This window comes from Mya arenaria, chromosome 10 (assembly GCF_026914265.1).
Source record: "Mya arenaria isolate MELC-2E11 chromosome 10, ASM2691426v1".
Lineage (NCBI taxonomy): Eukaryota > Metazoa > Mollusca > Bivalvia > Myida > Myidae > Mya > Mya arenaria.
In genome coordinates, this window is record NC_069131.1 from 4,430,899 (window position 1) to 4,449,868 (window position 18,970).

The 18,970-nt window shown below is 37.3% G+C and overlaps 1 long non-coding RNA gene across 1 annotated transcript; it reads right to left on the bottom strand.

Annotated features, from left to right (window-relative positions):
* Positions 1-4,581: 4,581 nt before the first annotated feature.
* On the bottom strand, positions 4,582-11,579 carry LOC128206593 (uncharacterized). Its single transcript, XR_008256511.1, has 2 exons — positions 11,412-11,579; positions 4,582-4,690 (listed from the first exon to the last, which is right to left on the bottom strand). It is a non-coding gene; the product is annotated as an uncharacterized LOC128206593 (long non-coding RNA).
* Positions 11,580-18,970: the final 7,391 nt, after the last annotated feature.

The following is an 18,970-nucleotide window of genomic DNA, read 5'->3' on the forward strand; positions in this document are numbered from 1 at the left end:
GCCATTGAAATAATGAGTATATACACTGAAGGTTGTAAACGACCGTGTACTTTATCAAACCTAAAATGTCCGTGTACTTTATCAATTTGGTGTTAGTTCATTTTCGACTTTGAAATAACTATAAGAAGTTCAACAATACACGCTGAAAACTTTAAAATACATAAAATTTGCTTAAAATAAGATTTTTGTATGAATTATTTACGGATAGCATGAAGTAAACCGATAGATTTGTCAAAAGCCGTGTACTTTGCCTTAGATTTCAACTCTGAGAAATCAGTTGGTCAAGATTTTCAGGAAAACTTTAGGATATTAGAGAACGTTCTTTATTGCCGTGGATGGAGCTCTTAAATGTGGGGTTTATGGTCTTTATTTCACAAAAATTCTCCAAATATTAAGAAAGTTATCTTTAAAAACCTTACCTGAATCGAGACTTGTTGACATTTGTTGCCGTGCACTTTACCAAATAAGTCACCTGGGTTCTCCACCGTGATATATTAATTGATATTTTGTAGGAATGAGTTAAATATTACACATTCTGTTATTTTTGTCTTCCACTACTTATCCATGATGCCAACATCAAGTTCACGTATTTCCTTTAAAGTTAATTCTTCTTGTGCCGCAGACTCTTAACAAAAAGCAACCGTACATATGCGTTGTATTGTTTGTAAGAGTTTTGTCACTATATTATTTCTATTAATTGTTTAAGATTTGAAAGTGGAGTTGGAACAAAGTTAAGGTTTCGTGCTTAATTTAAAGTTATATATGATATTTTATGGAGGAATTTCGCAATCTTCCATATAAAGGTTATGCATGTCGTTCTTCGCTTTGTTTGATCCGGAAATACACTACCGCGCCATGTCCTTTTTCTGACTTTTTAAAATTTCTTTGACAAGTTTTTCCGTATATACAGCTAGACGATTCGTTTTCCCAACATTAATAAAGTCTGCATCCATTAAGGATATGTAAAACATATAGCAGCCATTTTGAGTAGGGGACTAAATCAATCAAGGCCTGCTCCATTACAAACTGATGCATGTACATGTAGTTAATAAGAATGTGATGAAAGTATTTTTGCCCACTACTCAATCATTTTTGCCTTTATAATAATATGTAATGCGCAGTGAGCTCGGCATACTATGGGCGTTTTTGTTGATACCGAACCAGTTTCAGTTTTGGTGTCAATGCTTTCAGCAGTTTCGAACTGGTTTTTGATAGTTTGGCTAAAAGTAACAATTAAACGCATGGTTTTGTGTACAGTTTAAACATGGTGCAGCTACTGCATGTAGCCATTATTTCTAGTTATAAATATAACCTTTATCACTTAGCTCATTTGCCCATTGTAAGGCATTGTTATCAAAAGGATTGAGTTCCAACAAAGGTGGTTCATCACTTTCCGCCATGTTGGGGTTTCGATAGTTTCGAAAACCGGTTTCGGTTTTCGTTAAAAAAACGATAAAACTGGTTTTGGTTTTATTTGAAACTGTAACAACAAATGCACAGTTCGTGAAACCGATCTAAAAATGAAACCAGTTTATAACCAACAAAAACGCCCTATTATATTCAGAGGAGTGTTTTCTCTTATTTATTATATGTCTAAGGAAGTCATTTTGTATTTTTTTATTTGATCAGAAATTCATATCCTCAAATATCTGATCCAAGGTAAGTATAGGTAACTATGTAATAGTAAGATGACATGAATTAAAATCTTAATGATTAAGAATGGGCGGAGTGAGCGGGGCGAACGAGCCCTTTTTAATTACTAAGATTTTAATTCAGGTCATATAACTGACTTAGAAATCAACCTCATTGGCTGACACATTGTCAACGCAAAATCTGACGCAGGGATTGTGTATAGGATCGAGTGGCAGTGGGCGGACCTACAAAATGGAATCAGTCTTAATGATTAAGCCTAGTAATTCCTGATTGCCTATCTGCAATTTCATTGGCTGTAAATGTAGGTTGTATTCTGAAGTAGAATGAAAAAATAAGTTGAACATTAATTGGTATATTTAAATTTCTTCTAGGATTAGATGGAGAAGCATGGCTTTATTTCTCGGTTTAACCATCCTCGGCACCTCAGCGTATCATGACCTATATGATATCATATAGGTTATATAGGATGGGTTTAACTTGACAGCTTGGGGAAAATGTGCCTCAGTATTTATATCTATATGTTCTGACCATTTCGATTGTTTTATTTCTATTTTAAAAGGGAATTTGTATGTCTTGTCTACTCCAAACACCAATACATTGTATTTATTTTTGTTAATAAATTTTAAGTTTCAAAACTATACATTATTATTTAAACGCATTTTATATTCCTTGAGAAGGTATCCTTTGCAAAATGACCGTGTCGCCAGAATACAACAGCGCCTGAAGAATAACGGGTTTGTGAAATTTCAATCATTTAGTTAATGGCAATAAGGCCACTGATTTTATTGTTCGTTTTACAAACCCGCCGCTCAAAAAAGCGCGATTTCAGAAAAAAAAATGAAAATCTCAAACTGTTTTATTAACTCTGCTCTTTTACTCGTCGATTGAAATAAAACGTCGGGGAAAGAAAGACAACTTCTTCCATATACACTTTTCATCGTTTCTATAGCCAGTCGTCCAATCGTAAGCGCTGATTTTTTTATCCAGACGTTTGATTGGACAACAACGCTCGAAGATACATGGCAGACTGGTTACAGTTAAACTATTTCTTGGACAACAAAACAGTATATATATATGTTAAAATAGATGAAAATGATACTGCCTCCGATATTATTAACATAAGAATTCCCTTTAATACTTTCATAAAGAATGTATGTGCATATCGAACAGCTCGAAATGCATGTAAACATGAAGGGAGATCGACATCATACCAATTGACATGCCGGGCTACGTGTTGATACAATTCGGGGTCAAATTCAATGTCATAGAGGTTCTGTCAAAAACAGAAGTAAAAAACGTGCTAGAGACAAAGACTGTCAATTCATTTGATATAATGATGTCCACGACAGTCGACAAAGAAATTTGATTGAGTTCCTCCTGAAAAATATTATTCTGGCGTTTTTTTACTCTGACTTAAATGTTTTTATTTGTGCCGGTGCCACGGACCTATTATATTCCGTGTTTGCGCCATATATAAAAAAACGCTGCACATAATAAGTTCAAAATAGTTTTTACTTTCTTTTGCTGTGTATAAACCTGGGAAGAAAAGTGTGTCCTGGTTTGGGATTCGAACCCATAACTACCGGAGGACTAGCATGGCCATCTTATAACAGTATTCAGACTCATGGTTTGGTCTGAAATGGTGTTTGAAAGTCATTTTGGGACCAAATTGAGCTAACTTGTGTTTATAATGTGAACAGTGTTATGATTGCGAACAGCATCTAGTCAGTATTACCAGTCATGTGATAATTCAAATGAAACTTAAGTGTTTAATATAAAACTTAGGTTAAGATTGTGAACAGTACCTAGGCAGTATTAACCATCATGTGATAATTTAAATGAAACTTAATAATATTGATCAATATCGAATTGCTGTTAAGATTTAATGATGTGAACAACATTCAGGCAGTAATTGGTCAGTGATCGGAAGAAAACTATTGTTGTACCAAAAATAACAAGATTTTGTTTTTTTGTTGATTTTATTTCCATCTCCAGTCTTGAACATATTCAATGATAGAGAGGACTCTATTTAGTCATTTCGAGATTTTCTGATATTGTTAAACTGCAGTAATTCATAGTCATTTTATGCTAGATCGTTGGTAGGAGTGACCCCTTTGATAAGCCTGAAGATAAAAATAAATATTTTAGGTTTAATGTCACTAAATTTTCTACAGGTCAAATGACACCAAAGCAGGAGTTCATTCCCATCAAATCACTGTGATAAACGTAATAAGATTCGTGTTACCCTTTACGAAGTGAAATTCTGTTAGCGCCTGAATCTGGAATGCATTTATAGCTAAATGGTAACACGAGTCTTTTTACGTTAACCAGTTAGTATGTTACTTATTAAGTATAATTCGCAAACCATAACTAGATAACCTGTTACTGTTGTACAGCTAAAAAAGGTGGCAGTTCTGGGCACTTTTAAGCCTGTTTTTATAAGTCTAATGATAGTTACGTTACCAAAAACGTAACGCGAATATTATCTAGATATCTAGATAACTATCGCGAAAATTAAGTGGTGAACACGAAACAATTCGCGAACGTTAGCAGGTTATCTTACGGCGGTTTTATGTCACCATAATTTTGGTTAAACGAAATACGTTACTAAAGCTTATTACGCTTAAAGCTGCACTCTCACAGATTGAACGTTTTGACACTTTTTTAATTGTTTGTCTTGGAACGAGCCAATTTTTGCGAAAATCCATGAAAACCAGTTATATGAGACTGCTGACAAAAAATATAGCGCAGATTTTTAATCAGCCATCTTATATCATTGGTTTGAAGAAATTTATGCAAATATTTGCTCTTTCCAAGACAAAAAAATAAAAAAAGTTGTAAAACTGGTATATCTGTGAGGGTGCAGCTTTAATATCTTTCGAGAAGTTGGGGCTGCCCACCAAAGTTATTAAAAATACAGTTAGAACATTTCTTTCAACTTTACATCACTTTTATTTTTGCATATTTCCAAGAAACAGTTCAGTCCAAAAGCGATGTGGTCTGCATATGTAAGTCTCCTGACGTGTTTACTTCCCGACTGAAAATATAAACGCAAAATATGATTTGTTTAACGAAACACTAAAAAAGAGTATAATTAAATGTCGGTCTACCGTCCGAAGAAGCAATTTGTATCTAATTATCACTATAAGATCATATTGATTTCTATTGACTAAAACGTTGTTAGGAACATTCAAGACACAAGAATCCTTATTTAAAGACGAGTATATGCTTACAAGAAACATAAGCTCAATGAGCTATTTTCAGACATATGGTATATTTATATATATAGAGGGAGAAATTGATGGCTGCGTGTATATAAAAAACAACATATTTTCGAAATAAGTAAAGAAATACTGTCATTTGTAAACGACTTGACAAAATAATAATTTCACCCTGCCTTTCCCCCAATTCTACTGCTACTTCTAGTTTCTATTTTCTTGTTTTATGTTTTACTAATTTCAAAACCTGACTGTTGAAGTGTTATTGTACAGCACTTCCTCAAAAGTCAGTTTTACGACTAGGGGACTATATATTTAGTCTTGACACAATGCATGAATACATAAGTGTTCTTGCATCATCTGCTATACCGGAGGTACTACTTTGTCCTATGTAACGTCGTCTGCGAAAATAAGTCATGTTGATGTATTCTTGTTAAAAGGACTGTCTCACAGATGAAAAAATAGCGAAAAAAAATTGTCGAAAAATGACATAAACTTGGCATCGATGTGTTCAATGCATTGAAACTTAATTATTGAAGTACCACATAGTTTACAATTTATTTAAGTTTAGCAGTTATTTCGTATTTTTCCATAAAAAAGTTACTGGGTATGTCTACCGGGTAGAATTCATTCCTTTTGCGTGATTGGCTAGTTGGCGTTATCACGTGATATTGCGGAGGTAGGTCTATAGCTTAATTATGTCACCCTATATGTAAAAGCCTTGATAGATTAGTATGGAAGACGCTAGATTTCAATTTTGGCGACGCGGGTTCGAACCCGGGCTCCGACACATTTTTTTTTAAACATTTTGGTACCTTTTTTACAATTTTGACATCAAAGCGTAACACATTCTATTAGATAATTGTCCTGAGATTCGTTACAAAAAAACAACAACGTTTTTTGGTGCCAATATGTGAGACAGTCCCTTTAACAACTAAAACAAAGTTTAAACGTAAAGACAGATATCAAACCAACTTGTGTAATATTAAATTTAAGAATCATTTTGAAAAATTGTAAACATAGTAACGATTGCGTGTTCATGTGGCACGAAACCTCGCAAGAAAAAAAATCGTCACTTTTTTGCCACATGACTTATTTCCTTGACAACGACACGTCTTGTATTTTACAACTTAATATTGGGCTTGATTGGATCAAAGAACGATGTAGCTAATCGGATTACTCGATTTGAATAACGGACCTATTCAGTAAAAGCAGTCAATGATGTATGACCATAAGACTGACTTAAGTCGCATATTAAATACCACCCCTGAACGAAGGCCCTGCAACCGTACGCCAATCGCCTTTAAATATCCGATCATATTTAACTCAAAACCAGTCACCCACACTGACGGGATCAGCTTCATGTCTGCTTATTGTCATTCCTGACATCACATACAGTGTGTGTATACCACGTGATAAATTACGTCATAAATGCTACGTAGGAAGGCAATATTTTGCTCTGAATGAAGACTTCTACTATTCATTCATCTTATGAAATGTAACATGGCGCAGTCTACGCCGCTTCCGACGTAGCATTTGTGACGTTATTTGTCACGTGGTATAGACGCACTAACATATAGATATAAGAGGTTGAAGCCCTACTAGGTCGAGTAAGAGAACCAGTTAACTGTTTTGTCGGTGAAAGTTTTACATGTATGCGTGTATTTTGTGAACAATTTATAAAGCGTCGAGTCAATATGTAAGACATGTAAACATGGGTGTTGTATGTCATACAAGCTACAATTCTTGCCCAACACAATTAACTTCCTGTGAATAAAAATAAAAATAAAACATTTTCGTTCTTAAATTCTTTGACTCCTGTTGTATTTCTTAATAATCAAACCAAAATTTGTGCGTAAATAATCTTCTTTAAAATTTGCAAAGGAAACAGATAATTATTGCACTTATGACTTTTGAGTAATTAATTACTCAAGCAAATATAGTGCTCTTAGACAAATCCTTTCCAGACACCTAAATCAATATAATCTTTGAGATAATATGATCATAACATAGTAAAACACTTTTGAACCATGCTAGGATGTAAAGTGGTTAATTAGGTTGAGTAAATAAATAAGTGAATATTTGAGTAATTTATCGAGTAATCACTTAGGTTTTTTCGAGAAACTCGGACAAAGACTTATTAGTCAACGGTTATGGTATGTACGACATCAAGAGGAAAGTTTAAGTCGAGTATTCTATAGACACAGGTGAAAAGAGAGATGGCTCTAACGATATTACACTTACACTTCACTAGGTCCTTCTTGTATAAACTGACACTTCACTAGGTCCTATTTGTATAAACTGACACTTTACTAGGTTCTTCTCGTATAAATTAACACTATACTGGGTCATACTTGTATAAACTGACACTTTACTAGGACCTACTTGTATAAACTAACACTTCACTAGGTCCTACTTGTATAAACTAACACTTCACTAGGACCTACTGGTATAAACCGACACTTCACTAGGTCTACCTTGTATAAACTGACACTTCACTAACCCCTACTTGTATAAACTGACACTTCACTAGGTCTTCCTTGTATAAGCTAACACTTCACTAGGTCCTACTTGTATAAACTAAAACTTCACTAGGACCTACTTGTATAAACTAACACTTAACTAGGTCCTACTAGTATAAACTAACACTTCACTAGGACCTACTGGTATAAACTGACACTTCACTAGGTCTACCCGTTTATAAACTGACACTTCATTAACCCCTACTTGTATAAACTGACACTTCACTAAGTCTTCCTTGTATAAGCTAACACTTCACTAGGTCCTACTTGTATAAACTAACACTTCACTAGGACCTACTTGTATTAACTGAAACTAAACTAGGTCCTACTTGTATTAACTAACATTTCACAAGGACGTACTTGGATAAACTGACACTTCACTAGGTCTTTCTTGTATAAACTAGCACTTAACTAGGTCCTACTTGTATAAACTAACACTTCACTAGGGCCTACTTGTATAAACTAACACTTCACTAGGACCTTCTTGTATAATCTGACACTTAACTAGGTCCTACTTGGATAAACTGACACTTCACTAGGTCTTCTTTGTATAAACTAACACTTAACTAGGTCCTACTTGTATAAACTAACACTTCACTAGGGCCTACTTGTATAATCTAACACTTCACTAGGACCTGCTTGTATATACTGACACTTTACTAGGTCTTCCATGTATAAACTGACATTTCACTAGGTCTTCCTTGTATAAACTAACACTTCACTAGAGTATACCTGTATAAACTGACACTTCACTAGGTCCTTCTTGTATAAACTGACACTTCACTAGGTCTTCTATGTATAAACTGACAATTCACTAGGTCTTCCTTGTATTATCTAACACCTCACTAGGTTTTACTTGTATAAACTGACACTTCACTAGGTCCTTCTTGTATAAACTGACACTTCACTAGATCTTCCTTGTATTAACTAAAACATCACTAGGACCTACTTGAATAAACGGACACTTCACTAGGTCCTAATTGTATAAACTAACACTTCACTAGGTCTTCCTGGTAAAAACTAACACTTCACTAGGACCTACTTGAATAAACGGACACTTCACTAGGTCCTGCTTGTATAAACTTACACTTAGCTAGATCCTACTGGTATAAACTAACGATCTACTAGGATCTACCTGTACAAACTAACGCTTAACTAGGACCTACCTGCATAAACTAACACTTCACTAGGACCTACTGGAATAAACTAACACTTCACTAGGACCTACTGGAATAAACTAACGCTTTACTAGGACCTACCTGTATAAACTAACGCTTAACTAGGACTTACCTGTATAAACTTACACTTCACTAGGACCTACCTGCATAATCTAACACTTAACTAGGTCCTTCTATATAATCTAACACTTGACTAGGTCCTACTTGTATAAAGTAACACTTCGCTAAGTCCTTTTTGTACAAACTAACACTTAGCTAGATCCTATTGGTATAAACTTAAGCTTTATTATGACCTACCTATATAAACTAACACTTCACTATGACCTACATGCATAATATAACACTTAACTAGGTCCTACTGGTATAAACTAACGCTTCACTAGGACCTACTGGTATAAACTAACACTTCACTAGGTCCTACTGGTATAAACTGAAGCTTCAATAGGATCTACTGGTGTAAACTAATGCTTTACAAGGACCTACTGGTATAAACTATTGCTTTACTAGGACCTACTGGTATGAAATAATGCATTACTAGGACCTACTGATATAAGCTAAAGCTTAAATAGGATCTACTGGTATAAACTAATGCTTCACTAGGACCTACTGGTATAAACTAACACTTCACTATGACCTACATGTTTAATCTAACACTTAACTAGGTCCTACTGGTATAAAATAACGCTTCACTAGGACCTACTGGTATAAACTAACACTTCACTAGGACCTACTGGTAAAAACTGAAGCTTTAATAGGACCTACTGGTGTAAACTTACACTTCACTAGGACCTACTGGTATAAACTAACACTTCACTAGGACCTACTGGTATAAACTAACGCTTCACTAGGACCTACTGGTATAAACTATCACTTCACTAGGACCTACTGGTATAAACTGAAGCTTCAATACGACTTACTGGTGTAAACTAACGCTTCACTAGGACCTACTGGTATAAACTAACACTTCACTAGGACCTACTGGTATAAACTGAAGCTTCAATAGGACCTACTGGTGCAAACTAATGCTTTACAAGGACCTACTGGTATAAACTAATGCTTTACTAGGACCTACTGGTATGAAATAATGCATCACTAGGACCTACTGATATAAGCTAAAGCTTCAATAGGACCTACTGGTATAAACTAATGCTTCACTAGGACCTACTGGTATAAACTGAAGCTTCAATACGACCTACTGGTGTAAACTAATGTTTTACTAGGACCTACTTGTATGAAATAATGCATCACTAGGACCTACTCATATAAGCTAAAGCTTCAATAGGACCTACTGGTATAAACTAATGCTTCACTAGGACCTACTGGTATATACTAAAGCTTCAATAGGACCTATTGGTATAAACTAAAGCTTCAATAGGACCTACTGGTATAAACTTAAGCTTCAATAGGACCTACTGGTATAAACTAAAGCTTCAATAGGACCTATTGGTATAAACTAAAGCTTTACTAGGACCTACTGGTATGAAATAATGCATCACTAGGACCTACTGATATAAGCTAAAGCTTCAATAGGACCTACTGGTATAAACTAATGCTTCACTAGGACCTACTGGTATAAACTAAAGCTTCAAAATGACCTACTGGTATAAACTTAAGCTTCAATAGGACCTACTCGTATAAACTAAAGCTTCAATAGGACCTACTGGTATAAACTAAAGCTTCAATAGGACCTACTGGTATAAACTAATGCTTCACTAGGACCTACTGGTATAAACTAAAGCTTCGACAGGACCTACTGGTATAAACTAAAGCTTCAATTTGGCCTACTGGTATAAACTAAAGCTTCAATAGGACCTACAGGTAAAAACTAACACTTCGCTAGGACCTACCTGTATAAACTAACACTTGACTAGGACCTACTAGTATAAACTAACACTTCACTAGGACCTACTGGTATAGACTAACACTTCACTAGGACCTACTGGTATAAACTAACGCTTTACTAGGTCCTACTGATATAAACTTACACTTCACTAGGACCTACTGGTATAAACTAACGCTTTACTAGGTCCTACTGGTATAAACTAATGCTTTACTAGGACCTATTGGTATAAACTAATGCTTCACTAGGACCTACTGGTACAAACTAAAGCTTCAATAGGACCTACTGGTATAGACTAATGCTTTACTAGGACCTATTGGTATAAACTAATGCTTCACTAGGACCTACCTGTATAAACTAACGCTTAACTAGGGCCTACCTGTATAAACTAACGCTTAACTAGGGCCTACCTGTATAAAATAACGCTTCACTAGGACCTACCTGTATAAACTAACGCTTAACTAGGGCCTACCTGTATAAACTAACGCTTAACTAGGGCCTACCTGTATAAACTAACTTTTCACTAGGGCCTACCTGTATAAACTAACGCTTAACTAGGGCCTACCTGTATAACCTAACGCTTAACTAGGGCCTACCTGTATAAACTAACGCTTAACTAGGGCCTACCTGTATAACCTAACGCTTAACTAGGACCTACCTGTATAAAATAACGCTTAACTAGGACCTACCTGTATAAAATAACACTTCACTAGGACCTACTGGTATATACTTACACTTTACTAGGACCTACCTGTATAAACTAACATTTCACTAGGACCTACTGGTATATACTAACGCTTTACTAGGACCTACTGATACAAATTAACGCTTTTAATTTTACCTACTTGTATACACTAAAAATCCACTACATCCTATTTGTATAAACTTACTCGTAACTACGACATACCTGTATATTCTAACACTTTTCTATGACCTAAATGTAAACACCAACTTTCCACTAAGTCCTATTTGTACAAACTAACACTTCGCTAGAACTTACGTGCAGCAAAACACTGTAGAGGATTTGGGTGGCTCAAGCAACTTCCGAATCCGCCATAACTACAGGCACATTTGCCGTCAACGCAATGCCAGGAGGATTGAAGGAAGTTGTTATCGGAGCAGCTTCCATAATTGTCCTGACATACTTTGGTGTCTGCGCCAACACAAGGATGATCTGAAATGTAAAAGGGATCCAATGTCACTAGTCTTATGGAGGGAATGCGGCGGTGTACGTTATTTTATGACGCACTATCCATGAGAGTAATAGTCTAGTTAGATTGTATGGCACAGACTAAATGTGGTCCTGGTTAGAAATACCCTGGTTCTTTAAGGTATCAATTGTACATTTTGTGAATGTTGGACGCCTGGAGTGGGGACTCAATATTATTTTGATATCGTTTGATTGGTTTGGTGTGTAGTAAAACAATATGTTCAGGTACCGTAACAATATCATAAACAAGCTTGTTTGGCCTCGCGCACAATTTCAGCTGAAATAAAGAACAAGGACTCAAACGGCAAAACTTCATCTGTATAGTGTTTATCGGTAACATATTTTACATATTAATCGGCATGCAATACTCTTTCAAACGGATCTCTTGGATATCACCCTATTTCTTAAAGTTTTCCAATGTCTGGATTTGACTTTAAATTGCTGTCACTTCGATCTCATGTCACTTATGGCATTTAAACAGAATTGAAATCGTGATGGCGTCACGGCGAGGTCAAGCTATAATGTAGCCAATGGGCGCGGGCAGACCTTGATAAACTCAAATAATAATTAAAAAAAACACACCGACCAACATAGTGTCCGTTTAATGTCCCTCAAGGAAGACGCTAGTTATTTCAGGTTGGTGTATGTATAACATACGGTAGAAGGCGGAAGAAGCACGCCTACTAATATAACCATATAAGATAGGCGGCTGTTTAGTGCCACTTTGTTTATAAAACTTACCCTTACCCTTATCCTAACCCAACCCCGAGTGGCGTATATTCGCTCGCTACTTGATGTTATTAAGAATTTACTGTAGCTCATGAGCATCATTCCTCTGGACTGCGGACCCACGACGGAATTTTTGGTTATCAGATAGAAAATAGTCGGACTAAAAAAAGTACACATACTTATATCACAAAGACACACGTTTTGTTCGCACATTATGGTCCAATTGGGGTTGCTGGCACAGGCCGTATGCGAACAATCTTCATTTCTGTTGCATTGTTCCGACGTCACCATCACAACTGGAAAGTTAAAGTAGGCAAGTGGGTGAAAATGCTACCGTAAACAAAGTTGTGTATACATATAGATATGACATACGAGAGTGGACAATATACGTCATACAGCTGATTTCTCATGGAATCGGCATTTGTTTTGCTACAATATTTGATAACATGTGTTATTATATATTTTAACAAAATGTGAAAATATGTAAATGCAAAGTACAGCAACAATAAAAATTGGAATCAGAGAAGTCAGTAGTATATGTTTACATGACGTTGACATTGAAAAGGTCACATGATGTTGACATTGAAGAGGTCACATGATGTTGACATTGAAGAGGTCACATGATGTTGACATTGAAGAGGTCATATGATGTTGACATTGAAGAGGTCACATGATGTTGACATTGGAGAGGTCACATGATGTTGACATTGAAGAGGTCACATGATGTTGACATTGAAGAGGTCACATGATGTTGACATTGAAGAGGTCAGTAGTGTGTCTTGACATTGAAGGGGTCAATAGTGTATGTTGACATAACGTTGGCATTTAAGAGGTCAGTAGTGTATGTTGAGATGACGTTGACATTGAAGAGGTCAGTAGTGTATGTTGACATGACGTTGACATTGAAGGGGTAAATAGTGTATATTGACATGACGTTGACATTGAAGGGGTCAGTAATGTATGTTGACATGACGTTGACATTGAAGAGGTCAGTAGTGTATGTCGACATAACGTTGATATTGAAGAGGTCAGTAGTGTATATTGACATGACGTTGACATTAAAGAGGTCAGTAGTGTATGTCGACATAACGTTGATATTGAAGAGGTCAGTAGTGTATATTGACATGACGTTGACCTTGAAGAGGTCTGTAGTGTATATTGACATGACGTTGACATTGAAGGGGTCAGTAGTGTATGTTGACATGACGTTAACATTGAAGAGGTCAGTAGTGAATCTTGAAATAACGTTGACCTTGACGAGGTCAGTAGTGTATGTTGACATGACGTTAACATTGAAGAGGTCAGTAGTGTATGTTGAAATAACGTTGACCTTGACGAGGTCAGTAGTGTATATTGACATGACGTTAACATTGAAGAGGTCAGTAGTGTATGTTGACATGACGTTAACATTGAAGAGGTCAGTAGTGTATGTTGAAATAACGTTGACCTTGACGAGGTCAGTAGTGTATGTTGACATGTCGCTGTTATTGACGAGGTCAGTAACGTATGTTGACATGTCGCTGTTATTGACGAGGTCAGTAGTGTATGTTGACATGTCGCTGTTATTGCCGGGATCAGTAGTGTATATTGACATGTCGCTGATATTGAAGAGATCAGTAGTGTATGTTGACATGTCGCTGTTATTGAATAGATCAGTAGTGTATATTGACATGTCGCTGTTATTAAATAGATCAGTAGTGTATGTTGACATGTCGCTGTTATTGATGAGGCCAGCAGTGTATGTTGACATGTCGCTGTTATTGAATAGATCAGTAGTGTATGTTGACATGTCGCTGTTATTGACGAGGTCAGTAGTGTATATTGACATGTCGCTGTTATTGAAGAGATCAGTAGTGTAAGTTGACATGTCGCTGTTATTGCCGAGGTCAGTAGTGTATATTGACATGTCGCTGTTATTGAAGAGATCAGTAGTGTATGTTCACATGTCGCTGTTATTGAATAGATCAGTAGTGTATGTTGACATGTCGCTGTTATTGATGAGGTTAGAAGTGTATGTTGACATGTCGCTGTTATTGAAGAGGTCAGTAGTGTATGTTGACATGTCGCTGTTATTGACGAGGTCAGTAGTGTATATTGACATGTCGCTGTTATTGACGAGGTCAGTAGTGTATGTTGATATGTCGCTGTTATTGCCGAGGTCAGTAGTGTATATTGACATGTCGCTGTTAATGAACAGGTCAGTAGTGTATGTTGACATGTCGCTGTTATTGCCGAGGTCAGTAGTGTATGTTGACATGTCGCTGTTATTGAATAGATCAGTAGTGTATATTGACATGTCGCTGTGATTGAACAGGTCAGTAGTGTATGTTGACATGTCGCTGTTATTGAAGAGGTCAGTAGTGTATGTTGACATGTCGCTGTTATTGACGAGGTCAGTAGTGTATATTGACATGTCGCTGTTATTGACGAGGTCAGTAGTGTATGTTGATATGTCGCTGTTATTGCTGAGGTCAGTAGTGTATATTGACATGTCGCTGTTAATGAACAGGTCAGTAGTGTATGTTGACATGTCGCTGTTATTGCCGAGGTCAGTAGTGTATGTTGACATGTCGCTGTTATTGAATAGATCAGTAGTGTATGTTGACATGTCGCTGTTATTGAACAGGTCAGTAGTGTATGTTGACATGTCGCTGTTATTGATGAGGCCAGTAGTGTATGTTGACATGTCGCTGTGATTGAACAGGTCAGTAGTGTATGTTGACATGTCGCTGTTATTGAACAGGTCAGTAGTGTATTTTGACATGACATGACCATTTAACAGTGCAATCAATGGCACCATCAACCGGCAAGAACATATAACAATGCAACCAATGGCTACATCAACCGGCAAGAACAATTAACAGTGTAACCAATGGCTCAATCAACCGGCAAGAACATTTAACAGTGTACCCAATGGCTCGATCAACCGGCAAGAACATTTAACAGTGTAACCAATGGCTCGATCAACCGGGATGAACATTTAACAGTGTACCCAATGGCTACATCAACCGGCAAGAACATTTAAAAGAGTACCCAATGGCTCCATCAACCGGGATGAACATTTAACAGTGTACACAATGGCTCCATCAACCGGCAAGAATATTTAACAGTGTAACCAATGGCTCCATCAACCGGCAAGAACATTTAAAAGAGTACCCAATGGCTCCATCAACCGGGATGAACATTTAACAGTGTACACAATGGTTCCATCAACCGGCAAGAACATTTAACAGTGTAACCAATGGCTCCATCAACCGGCAAGAACATTTAAAAGAGTATCCAATGGCTCCATCAACCGGGATGAACATTTAACAGTTTACCCAATGATTCCATCAACCGGCAAGAACATTTAACAGCGTAACCAATGCCTCCATCATTAACAGTGTAACCAATGGCTCAATTAACCGGCAAGAACAATTAACAGTGTAACCAATTGCTCGATCAACCGGCCAGAACATTTAACAGTGTACCTAATGGCTCGATCAACCGGCAAGAACACTTAACAGTGTACCCAATGACTCCATCAACCGGCAAGACGTTTAACAGTGTACCCAATGACTCCATCAACCTGCAAGAACATTTAACAGTGTAACCAATGTCTCCATCAACCGGCAAGAACATTTAACAGTGTAACCAATGGCTCCATCAACCGGCAAGAGCTTTTAACAGTGTAACCAATGGCTCGATCAACCGGCAAGAACATTTAACAGTGTAACCAATGGCTCCATCAACCGGCAAGAACATTTAACAGTGTAACCAATGGCTCGATCAACCGGCAGAACATTTAACAGTGTACACAATGGCTCCATCAACCGGCAAGAACATTTAACAGTGTGAACAATGGCTCCATCAGCCGGCATAAGCGTTTAACAGTGTACCCAATGGCTCGATCAACCGGTAAGAACATTTAACAGTGAACACAATGTCTCCATCAACCGGCATGAACATTAAACAGTGGAACCAATGTCTCCATCAACCGGCAAGAACATTTAACAGTGCAACCAATGTCTCCATCAACCGGCAAGAAGAACATTTAACAGTGTACACAATGTCTCCATCAACCGGCAAGAACATTTAACAGTGTACACAATGTCTCCATCAACCGGCATAAGCGTTTAACAGTGTACCCAATGGCTCGATCAACCGGCAAGAACATTTAACAGTGAACACAATGTCTCCATCAACCGGCATGAACATTAAACAGTGGAACCAATGTCTCCATCAACCGGCAAGAACATTTAACAGTGTACACAATGTCTCCATCAACCGGCAAGAACATTTAACAGTGTAACCAATGGCTACATCAACCGGCAAGAACATTTAAAAGAGTATCCAATGGTTCCATCAACCGGGATGAATATTTAACAGTGTACACAATGGTTCCATCAACCGGCAAGAACATTTTACAGTGTAACCAATGGCTCCATCAACCGGCAAGAACATTTAAAAGAGTACCCAATGGCTCCATCAACCGGGATGAACATTTAACAGTGTACACAATGGCTCCATCAACCGGAAAGAAGAACATTTAACAGTGTAACCAATGGCTCCATTAGCCGGCAAGAACATTTAACAGTGTAAACAATTGCTCTATCAGCTGGCATAAGCGTTTAACAGTGTACCCAATGGCTCCATCAACCAGCATGAACATTTAACAGTGTACACAATGGCTCAATCAACCGGCAAGAACATTTAACAGTGTAAACATTGGCTCCATCAGCCGGCATAAGCGTTTAACAGTGTACCCAATGGCTCGATCAACCGGCAAGAACATTTAACCGTGAACACAATGTCTCCATCAACCGGCAAGAACATTTAACAGTGGAAAACAATGGCTCCATCAGCCGGCATAAGCGTTTAACAGTGTACCCAATTGCTCGATCAACCGGCAAGAACAATTAACCGTGAACACAATGTCTCCATCAACCGGCAAGAACATTTAACAGTGTACACAATGGCTCCATCAACCGGCAAGATGTTTAACAGTGTACACAATGGTTCTATTAACCGGCAAGAACATTTAACAATGTAACCAATGGCTCCATCAACCGGCAAGAACATTTAACAGTGTAACCAATGGCTCCATCAACCTGCAAAAACATTTAACAGCGTACACAATGGTTCTATTAACAGGCAAGAACATTTAACAATGTAACCAATGGCTCCATCAACCGGTAAGAACATTTAACAGTGTACACAATGGCTCCATCAACCGGCAAGAACATTTAACAGTGTAACCAATGGCTCCATCAACCGGCAAGAACATTTAAAAGAGTACCCAATGGCTCGATCAACCGGGATGCGCATTAAACAGTTTACCCAATGACTCCATCAACCGGCAAGAACATTTAACAGTATAACCAATGTCTCCATCAACCGGCAAGAACATTTAAAAGTGTACCCAATGGCTCGATCAAGCGGGATGCGCATTAAACAGTTTACCCAATGACTCCATCAACCGGCAAGAACAATTAACAGTGTAACCAATGGCTCCATCAACCGGCAAGAAAATTTAACAGTGTACCCAATGGCTCGATCAACCGGCAAGAACATTTAGCAGTGCAACCAATGTCTCCATCAACCGGCAAGAAGAACATTTAACAGTGCAATCAATGTCTCCATCAACCGGCAAGAACATTTAACAGTGTACACAATGGCTACATCAACCGGCAAGCACATTTAACAGTGTACTCAATGGCTCCATCAACCGGCAAGCACATTTAAAAGTGTACACAATGACTCCATCAACCGGCAAGCACATTTAACAGTGTACTCAATGGCTCCATCAACCGGCAAGAACATTTAACAGTGTACCCAATGGCTCGATCAACCGGCAAGAACATTTAACAGTGTAACCAATGACTCCATCAACCGGCAAGAACATTTAGCAGTGCAACCAATGTCTCCATCAACCGGCAAGAACATTTAACAGTGTAACAGCCGTCTTAGCTCAGTGGATACGACGCGTGACTGCAATGTTGGCGATTATTATTACAATTGTGATATCAAAGCGTAACACATTCTATTAGATAATTGTCCTGAGATTCGTTACAGAAAAAAACTTTTTTTTGGTTCCAACCTGGTGTACAGTCCCTTTAGGAGGCAAAATAGTCCATTTTTAATTCTTGCAATAAGATAATGCGAAGATTTATATTGAATACGTCTTAGAAGTAGAGAAATTGAGCGCATTTAAATATATATATAGGGAGATGATAACATATCGATTTGACGTATGATCTGTTTCACAAATAAGTCTAAATAATCGTAAACGAACATTGCATATTTTCTTGCAGTACCACAAAGCTGAACTCTATGTTAATGTTAAATCATTCGTACTAAACGTGGCAATATCGCTATGCCAAATATCGCGCTAAGCTCCACTACAACACTAAATGATTGAAATATTCCCATATGGCGGCATATTTAGAAAACCCTTACATTTTTTGGCGGGTTTGGAACATATTTGTGGAGAACTAATCATAAATGTAAACTATATACAGCAAATAAGGAAACGTTAGGGAAATGCTAACTCACCCAAAGCCAACAAGCATAGAGCGACCTTCATTTTCAATGTTTGTATGTTTCCTTTACGATCAAACAGTATAACTCTATGTCAAAGA